A 9,812-nucleotide genomic window follows, 5' to 3' on the forward strand; every position below is an offset into this window, starting at 1 on the left:
GAGTGACGTGATACAGGAGGCACGGGGCTAGAGAAGAGATGGAGTTATGTGGTACAGGAGGCACGGGCCTAGTGAAGAGATGGAGTGATGTGGTACAGGAGGCACGGGGCTAGAGAAGAGATGGAGTGATGTGGTACAGGAGGCACGGGCTAGTGAAGAGATGGAGTGATGTGGTACAGGAGGCACGGGCTAGAGAAGAGATGGAGTTATGTGGTACAGGAGGCACGGGGCTAGTGAAGAGATGGAGTGATGTGGTACAGGAGGCACGGGGCTAGAGAAGAGATGGAGTGAAGTGGTACAGGAGAATGTGGAGCTGAGTGGACTTGCCGATGACCGGTACCAGCGGTGTCAAGATCGGCCTCTGTGGAGGAGGCTCGTGAAGGACGCTACTGGGAAGTTGGAGGCAGTCGCCCTCCAACAACAACGGAGGGCGGAGGAGCGACGCTCACAACAACGAGCGGAGCGCCGGGTGGATAAAGCACAGCAGGTTGGCACAGTAGGGGGCACAGGTGGTGCATCAGCCAGTCATCTCAGTCAGTCGACCCGTGACACCTGCTGGGTCTGCCCCGTGACCTCCTGCCAACGGGCGTTCGACACTTCACGTGGTAGCCTCAAGGTGCACATGGCCTGGCACAAGCGTCGTGGTGACATCACCGCCACTTAGTGGTGAATGGCTGTTGTTGTTGTTCATGTGTCTATGTTGATGGGGATCGTTGGTGTCGCGGTTAGTGTTACGCAGCCCTTTCAACCCGGCGTCCCGTGTTCAATTCCCGATTATCTGAACCGGGCCTCCCCTCGGTCGACTCAGCCTCAACTGGGTACCTGGTTTAGCGGTGTGTAGTAAACATCGCCAATGGTGCCGGCCACCCACCCCCTCGTGTGCCACACAGTGCCGGCCTTCTTCACAGGTGCCACTCGCTAACAGCACTTGCCCCGACAGTCTGTTAAAGGCTACACGGGGGGGGGGGGGGTCTTTGTCTTTGTCGATGCGTCCTGAGTTGGCGGTGAACGAGTGTGTCGATGCGTTTACAGGTACACCCCACGTGTGCACTTCGGTGTGTCAACGTGTCGCGGAGCACAGCGTGTGCGTCTGTGTTAGTGCGCGCGCGTGTGTGTGTGTACACGCAGAGCCTGCGATGGCTGTCAACGTCTGCATTGTGTGTCCTTGTGTCTCGATGTAAAGAAGGCAGTGTTGATGTGTTTCGCAGGGCACACACATGAACGTGCGTCGTTGTGCGTCGACGTGAATGTGTAATGTGTGTATGTATGTTAATGTGGGTACACGTGTGTGCATGTACCGTGAAGACGACCCCCAAGGCACGCACACCCTGCGGTCTTTGATCCTCACGCTCCACGTGCTGAGACGTCACGGGGAAATTCCCCCCACAAACCACCCCCCTCACCGCCGGTTTCCACCCCCCCCCCCCCGTCTATGATGCGTCTGTAGTTTTTGTACAAACAGAATAACTTAGCGTAAAGCAGAAGAACGCCAGACATTTCGGGTCCTCTTCGTTCGGAAACGCGAACCGCTTTGCCACAGTTCAACAGGGAACTGTTTGTATTGAAAACTAAAAAAAGGAGAATGCTGCTAAAACCCTTGACAAATTGCCCACGCGGTTTCCCCCTGTGCCAGTTTTAGAGCCATTGTGATCGTGATCGATGTGCACAGGGGCCTGCCGTCAGTTCACCGCTGGATGGGGGGCTGGATTATAACAGACGCAATTTTAACTAAACAGCAGGTGAAGCTAAGAGGGGACGGTAACAGTGAGAAAAGATTAACAATCAGCTTGATGTTTGTGATCATAAATTCAACTTGCCCAAATGTGATCTACATCTGTTCCACCTGTATGGGATAGAGTGTTGCCCCTTTGCACGCTGTGCGTATTCTCCTGGTGCTCCGGTTTCATCACACACGTAAAACAAGCATTAACTGGCTGGAAACATCTTAATAAATAGACCACCGCAGAGCTTGGGCAATTGTTAGCGCCTGCTCGCCCACTGACTGCCCTGCTGCCTGTCTTTGTGGTTCCCCCTCGTGCCATTTGGTCGTTCTCTCTCTTCGAGAGAAAATACTGTGCGACACGTTACAAGTAAAAACAATAGCACTATATTTGGAATTAAATGTAGCTACTGTACTCTTCAAAACAATACTTGAGAAAACAGTTTGATTCCTGGATGTTTTTTTTTACTAGCGTATAGGGATCTTCGTACAATTCCCCCAGTAATTTTAAATTCTACTTGGGGAGACTTTCATCCAGTAGTGAATAGATCGTGGTTGATGAAGACGGTACAGTACTATCGTTACTTCACGTTTTAAATCACTGTGGTTTGGCGGAATGCCTCCATTCGATTTAGCGTCACAGAATGCCACCACGATCTTCTCCGACGTGGTGATTTGCTGCCGTCTAGTGGACTATTGAGACATTGTATACTGTATAAGTGCTAACTCGTACAGCACAAGTAAAATAAACACACACGGAAACGTGTACAAAAAGCATTCAGCCTTTGCGCAGTGTATGCAAAACATTTGCAGTTCCTGATGAAATTAATTGTTGGCACTCTTGCCATCAATTACGGTAATAATTTGTGCAAGTGTTACCAACTGTCAGGCAGCAGTGAGACACGGACAACTTGGCATGTTCTGTTTACGTGACAACCCTTACTAGTTGGCTGTGTCGGGTGGTGGCGGGTTTAACGACACATTTAGATATTTACGCGATCTAACCCAAAAAAACCTCTATTATGGACACCGACGACTGTTGGCTGGTTTTGTTCTCATGAGGACTCATCAGTACAGGAGAGTCACCAATGCTCACTGCTGAAAATCCTGCCTCTGGGAACCAAATATGTAGACTCCCCATTTCCACACTCTGGTGCAGATTTACAGATCATGAGATCCATTTACGGATTTGATCATACAACACATTACAGCAGCCTATAGCACAGTCGTGATTTGTTGTACTGCACGGCTCTCCGATGCGTTTTCATGAATGCTCTGCGTGCTGCTATGGCATGATGTCTGACATAATTCCCAACGTGTTTGTGAGCTTCTTTTGGAACGCAACAACGATGTCAGGAATTGAAGAAGCTCCCAGTACACGGAGCGAAAAGGTCGGACATGATGCAGAACAACACGCGGCACAACCTGAAAACACATTGAAGAGCCACACAGCACAACTGAAGAAGAAAAAAAAACCTACACCGCTGTAACTGGTGTCATGTAATGATATTTTTCAACATTTCCCAACAAGTCACATTAGAGTGTGCATTTCTATCATTATAACAAAGCAACCGTACCCTTGTGCCCTTTTCCCATTTTCTTTATTGCCTCAAGCAGAGCACAATCTGTCACATGTGATACCGAGAGCCAGTTTGATAAAGCGTTCTGGAATGTTTACCATAATCAGAGTACAGTAATGGTGAATCATTTTCAATACTATTGCGGTTATATCACTGTTATTTTTTGTTGCACTTTATATGAATTGACAAAATATTGCACGACAATTTTCTAAGCATATATAAATGCGATGCTGTATAAACTTACGACAAAGTCTGCGCGGTTAATATAGCTCTATAATGTGCTTCAATTGGTGATTTTGTAGGAGATAAATAATTTGCAATGCCTTTATAAAATGTGTCACGTGTAGTTTTATCTCATCTCTCCCGATGTCTCTCATTTTTCCAAACTATAACAATGCACTCTCAATTCTACCAGTCTACACATCGCGTTCGGCATGGCTCCATTTTCTGCTGCTAATTGGCTATGTCGGGTGGTGGCGGCTTTAACGACACGTTTATATTTACGCGTTCTTTCCCAAAAACGCCTACGTGTTATACATATACCACACTGGCGGAGTGTCAAGACTCACTTGTATAAGGGACGTGCTCCATTGGGATGTTTGGCCAGTTCCTTTTTAAGGATTACTTTGCATATAATAGGACAATGGGAGTACCTGGAGAAACCCCACCACACATACGAAGGGACTACAACTCAAAAGTTCACAATGATGGGTTCAAAAGTCCACACGAGTGAACCCCCTTGATTGTACTGTATATCTCCTGGCACCAACATGTTTAGAAATGTCCCCTGTTGGCTTTGCTTTAGCCCTCTTCAATTTCTTAAAGCCATACTTAATGACTATATCTTTTCCTATACGACTATACACGTATGTTTTATTTTCATGGTGTTTTTTACAGCGTTTCAACCTACTTGCCTAATCCGATTGTATGGTTGCCTTTGACAAAATCACCCTTAATGCACCCAATGTTGTTGGTTCTCAAAAACTAAGTAGTGCAAGCCAATTCAGCACTTGTTGGATAGGTGACCACCAGGGCTTGCCAGGTGAAGTAGGAATGGAGCTGTGAGGTGGCCAGGAGATGGCAGTGTTAAGCGTCACGCCTATATAAAATGCGATTCTCTCCAGGCACTGAAGTTTTTTTTTTTATCAGGGATATAGTAGTTCAGTTTCCATGGTGGGAGCTTCTTTAGGAAGGAACTCAATTCGGTTACTGTAACAAAAACAATTCTCAGCAGCACATGGAGCGAAACGTCAGACATCATGCCAAACAACACGCGGTACAACTCGAAAGCACATCGGAAAGCTATGCAACACAACCGCGAAAGCCTAGGGGCAGGAGTATTAATGGCATTGTCCAAACATCCCAATGCACTACCCTTTTGGGGATTCCTAGATATAGGACTGCGCGTGTACAGTGGATCTACCTAAACTATAAATCACCCTTGCCAAACCTGTCTCGTGTGCAATGGTTAAAATAAAAGAAGGGTACGCCTTAGCATGGATTTTGAATTTAATGCAAAGTTACACGAGCGGTATGCATTGTGTAATTACGCGATATTTTTTTGTTCTCCCAAATTCAGTTGCCAGTTCGACGTAATATTGATCCGTGTATTATTATTATTTTAGTGTCGCGTTGCTGGCCCCAGAACAAGCCTCGAACAAAGCGGTGAACCTGCCTTGCAGGCAACAAATGCGTAGGGCAAAGCAACTGGAGCACGAAACAACACATCGATGACTAGTGGAGCATGACGAAGAGTGGCGGTCCAGACACGCACAGCAGCAACGACAATGCCCTCGCCTGTGCTCCGCTCTGCCGTCGCCCGTTAAATTAATAACGCTCGCAATTCAATAGCTTTCGTTCGAACGAAAACTACAATATTTGGTACGTGCGGTGGCTTGCAGACTGCGGGTGCTTTAATGGGTGCGCTTCGTAAATTGTGTATACAGCACTGACGATTCCTCGACAACGTTCATCAACAACGCATACGGCGAAAAAGTTGGTTCAGTCACGGACAACGTTCCGGCGTTATTCCAATCGCAAGGGCAATAAACAAACATTCATATACAGTCGCATATACACAAATATATATTTTTCCCCCCAGTTAAATCCCACTTCTCTGTACAGTATATCCCAGTTTTACATACATATGATACCTCTTGATATTACAATATGCTCAATAACCCATAATAGAGTTGTTTTGGGTTAGATAAATAACGTTAAGGTTCATAACCGTGCAACAATCACAATAATTTAATAATATACCCTCGGATCATAAGTACTGTATAAAACTAGACATTATACAGACTATAGGAATAGGTTTTACCCTTTTAACTGGCACAAAAACTGACACCTTTATTCAAGGCATCATGTTTGCAATAACCACAACACAAGCAGTCGAAATGCAAACAAAAAAGACAACTCTGATAATAATATGCACTGTCCTTGAATTTGATTGGTCCACACCCGAGACGGCTTTTCTTAGAGCCTAGTCTCCATTGGTGTTGGACCACAAGACGCCAAAAGGCGTACAACTCAAAAACAGCGCACTATCAGAGTATTGAGGGCTCGGGGTGAGCATTAACATTATGAGACCTCCTTTGCCAGTAACAAGATATAGGAATAGGTTTTACCCTTTTAACTTGTACGCCTTTTGGCGTCTTCTGGTCCAACACCAATGGAGACTAGGCTCTAAGAAAAGCTGTCTCGGGTGTGGACCAATCAAATTCAAGGACAGTGCATATTATTATCAGAGTTGTCTTTTTTGTTTGCATTTCGACTGCTTGTGTTGTGGTCATTGCAAACATGATGCCTTGAATAAAGGTGTCAGTTTTTGTGCCAGTTAAAAGGGTAAAACCTATTCCTATATCTTGTCTCTGGCAAAGGAGGTCTCATAATTCTACAGACTGTAATATGAACAATATGTAACTTAAACGTAATGGAAGAGGGTAATTGATAGGCAGAGAGATGGAAAAAGGAATGGACATGGGCAGATAGAGTTGTAGGCAGAAAGAGGGAGATATGGACAGAGAGAGAGACATGGGCAGAGAGGGCAAATGAACAGATGGACATGGGTCAGATAGAATAAGTGGCGACCATCAATCCCAGCATTCCGGTGGTGTTGAGTGTGGTTTCATGGATGGTCCAACTCTACCTGTGACTGCCTCCACAAAAAAAATATCCCAGACCACGCCCAGGAAGATGATAACCAAATTTAAGCCCCTCGGGACGATGTGGAAACGGCAATCCAAGCAGTAAGGGACTTCTGGGTGAATTCTTGATGAAGTCCCTTCATGGCGGGATCTGCAAGGTGTTTGTTGGTGGTCTAGCAACATCATGGACTTGATGATCCTTTATGTAAGGTCTGGAATCATGAGGGACAGCATTTTGTCCCTCGCAGTGTCGCACGTGTTCTCCTTAATCACGGTCCATTACATCGGCCCCACCTGCACAACCATTTAAAAACAACAGGCTTAGAATGTACCCCATCACCCCTGTGTCTGACACATGCACCACAGTCCTAGATTCTGAAGGCAAGGCAGTAGCAGAACCACAAAATGTACTCACCCATTCAGCAGAGAGATTGAGATAGACTGTCATCAGGAATAGATGAACTTCATGATGATAATGCAGAAGCAAGTGTGAAATTTTGATTTAAAGCTTTCGTGACTGCAGGGATTCATATTATTGGTTCTTTATTCGTTCATGAGGCTATCCACATATACAAACACAGAGACAATTTCAACCGAGAAGATGGATTCTGGCTTAGCAATCATTGGAAGGATTTGATAAACCATTTCGGGTCTTAATTCATTGATCACGCTAAAGGTGGCTTTCAGACCGCATCCATTGTTTTTCGTCTCCCCCCTCCTCTTTTCCGAACATAGATGGACTCGTCCATCTAAACAAACTGTCAAATCGCTCTCCGTGGTGCTAACGTTAAAAAACGCCACTTTTTAAAATGTTCTTGTTGTGGTTTTCACACCTGATGATGATTGCTTGTGTTGCAGTCGAAACGTCGTGAGAATTTAATTGTTTTATATTTTTATTATTTTATTGTTTCCCTTCTACGTGACTTTACCGAAAGAACCAAGAATAAGTGTGAAATTATTATTTAAAAATGGTTTTGTCCCTTGGACTGACAATTTGCAAGCAATTAGGAATGTAAACAGATACGTATTGTGCAATACAAAATTAAGTATCGTATTTTAATAACATACACAGCATAATACATTTCTGGCGTGTTGTGTACTCATATGTATGGATTTCGTGAAATACTCTGGTTTTCTTCCACAGCAAAAAACACTGATTAAGCCAAATGTTCCAAGTAGAGCCTTATTGAAAGACGGGAAGCTTTCGTGGATATAGAACATTAATCATCTAGATGGCACGGTGGTTAGATCATTAGGCTTACAATAGGAATGTTGTACGTTCAACTCCCGTTTGCGAGTCAAATCTGCTTTTCAGTACTGTACCACATCGTGGAAAGTTATGTTCTTATAGAAAGACTGGCTCCCACTGTGAGAATATGGCATTTTCAGCTGCACCAACAAATATTATCACAAGCCCAATACTTACACTTTGAATAGTATTACATATTCCATTTACACCTATGACCAAATTACTCGGAATGCACCAAATCTCGTTACATCTTGGAAGCTAGACAGAGTTAAGCCTGGATAGTGCTTGGATGGGCGACCATCATGCATAACAGGTGTTAAAGGCTGCAGGGCTACGTTGTCGGCAGCACAACACCATCAATTGTATTGTACAATGATCCCACGTCTTTCCTCCCCACCTTTCAGCAACCCGCACCGACAAGTGTGGTGACGTACGGTCAAAAAAAACTCCCACGATCTGCATGCACAACGTCTTGAGACCCTCATCCGTCAATAAATTGATTTAAAAAAAAATGGCTATATATGTATACGGTACACTTTGGGCCATTTTCCACTGGTTCAATCTAACTGCAGGTGAACTGGCAGAATATCCACCCAATTGTTCGCTTGTATATGATGGATAGGTGATGACAACCAAGCATGCCTCTAGCAATGTCACTCGAAAATACGTCAGCATGCACCGCCCATTTGGTCAGTATGTGTAGAGGAGATGCGATGCAAGTAGTTCACATCTACACACGTTTAAGGTGAACCATCTTCTGCGCTGCATAAGATGACACACCGATGCCCAGGAGGCCAAGCAGGATGGCCAGACGGTTCAGACGGACCTCGGCAGGCTTTGTCATCTCCACTCCGGCGGAGACCTGGTTCTAATAACGTCCCCAAAATTTTTTAACGCTTTTCTTGTTGTTGGATCCACTTTGAAAGCACTAGCTTTTTTTTTTTAAAGCGAGCATTTGGAAATCTAATAATAGCATGATGTAAGCAGTTGGATGGGACTCTCAATAAAAGATAATGACATTTTGGAAAGCGACCAATATTGTCCATAATAGATGTTTTATTGGGTTGTTAAACCCGCCACCACCCAACGCAGCCAATTAGGTGCGTCACAGAAACAAAACATGCCAATTCGTTACTCGTAAACATGCGTCTGTCATGGTCATCTGACCTCAGGTATAAGGATGACACTTAGACTGAGATGTCATAGAAGGCACAGTATTCATGGAAAGTTTTGCCAACATTGGTCCAACGTTTCATGTTTACTGGTGATATACATGATAAGGCTAGTCATGTAATATGGAAAATCTAGATTGATTGGAAAAAATGGTAGCACGTTTAAATGATTGCACGTTAGAACATGTTTGCTATCAAGGTGTTTACTGATTGTGATCTCTAACTCTTTTACGATGTTTAACTCTGAATTTGTTATACGCAAACCTATTTTGCTCTTGCTGTGCTCTTGCTGTTATGATATTTAACTCTGCGTATTAATATATTCATATATTGCACCATGACCTTTGTCACTTCAGTGTCTCTATTTTACTCACGTCTCTCTTGAAAAATAGACGTCTGACCTCAATTGAATTGAAAAAAAAAGGATACTGGATGAGTGGAAGGAAATAATTAAGGTTTTAGCAAGATGGCCTCCAGGACATGTACAGTAGCATCTGCCATGTCCCTGTATGTTGACGTTACATAGATTAAATGTAATTACTGCTTATAGGGAGTGACCCAGGGACAAAAGCAACACGAATATTGTATTAACCTGTGTTAATCATAAACCTCATCAGCCGTAATTTATGTAATGTTGGGGATGAAGGATTCCCAAAGCTATCGCCATCTCTCACATTATCGCAATACAACGATTCATGTCGCTGCTACACACAACCTGGTCTCATCGCTCCATCTCCTCCGTGGACGTTCCCGAGAGCGTGTTCATTCCCTCGGATGCCACTTTATAGTTATTCTCAACCACCGGCTATAATTCCTTCTGGCGGTCTTTATTTTGGTGCCAGTAAAGTCAGTAAAGTGAATGCAAATGGCAATTGAATTGCGTTGGTGCAATTCATATTAAACGCGCATTACTCAAACGTAAATATTTCCCCTTCAGTATTT

The 9,812-nt window shown here is 44.3% G+C and overlaps 1 protein-coding gene across 2 annotated transcripts in view; it reads right to left on the reverse strand.

Moving 5' to 3' along the window:
- Window positions 1-1,393, reverse strand: part of GCKR (glucokinase regulator) — a 29,921-nt gene extending 28,528 nt beyond the window's left edge. For both annotated transcript variants that reach the window (XM_032976716.2, XM_032976708.2), the window contains exon 1: window positions 1,299-1,393. The gene's annotated coding sequence lies outside the window, so the exon portion shown is untranslated. The remainder of the gene's footprint in view (window positions 1-1,298) is intronic.
- Between the last annotated feature and the right edge of the window lie 8,419 nt (window positions 1,394-9,812).

Source organism: Petromyzon marinus, chromosome 3 (assembly GCF_048934315.1).
Source record: "Petromyzon marinus isolate PM22_M1 ecotype Great Lakes invasive population chromosome 3, UKy_Petmar_22M1.pri1.0, whole genome shotgun sequence".
Taxonomy (NCBI): domain Eukaryota; kingdom Metazoa; phylum Chordata; class Hyperoartia; order Petromyzontiformes; family Petromyzontidae; genus Petromyzon; species Petromyzon marinus.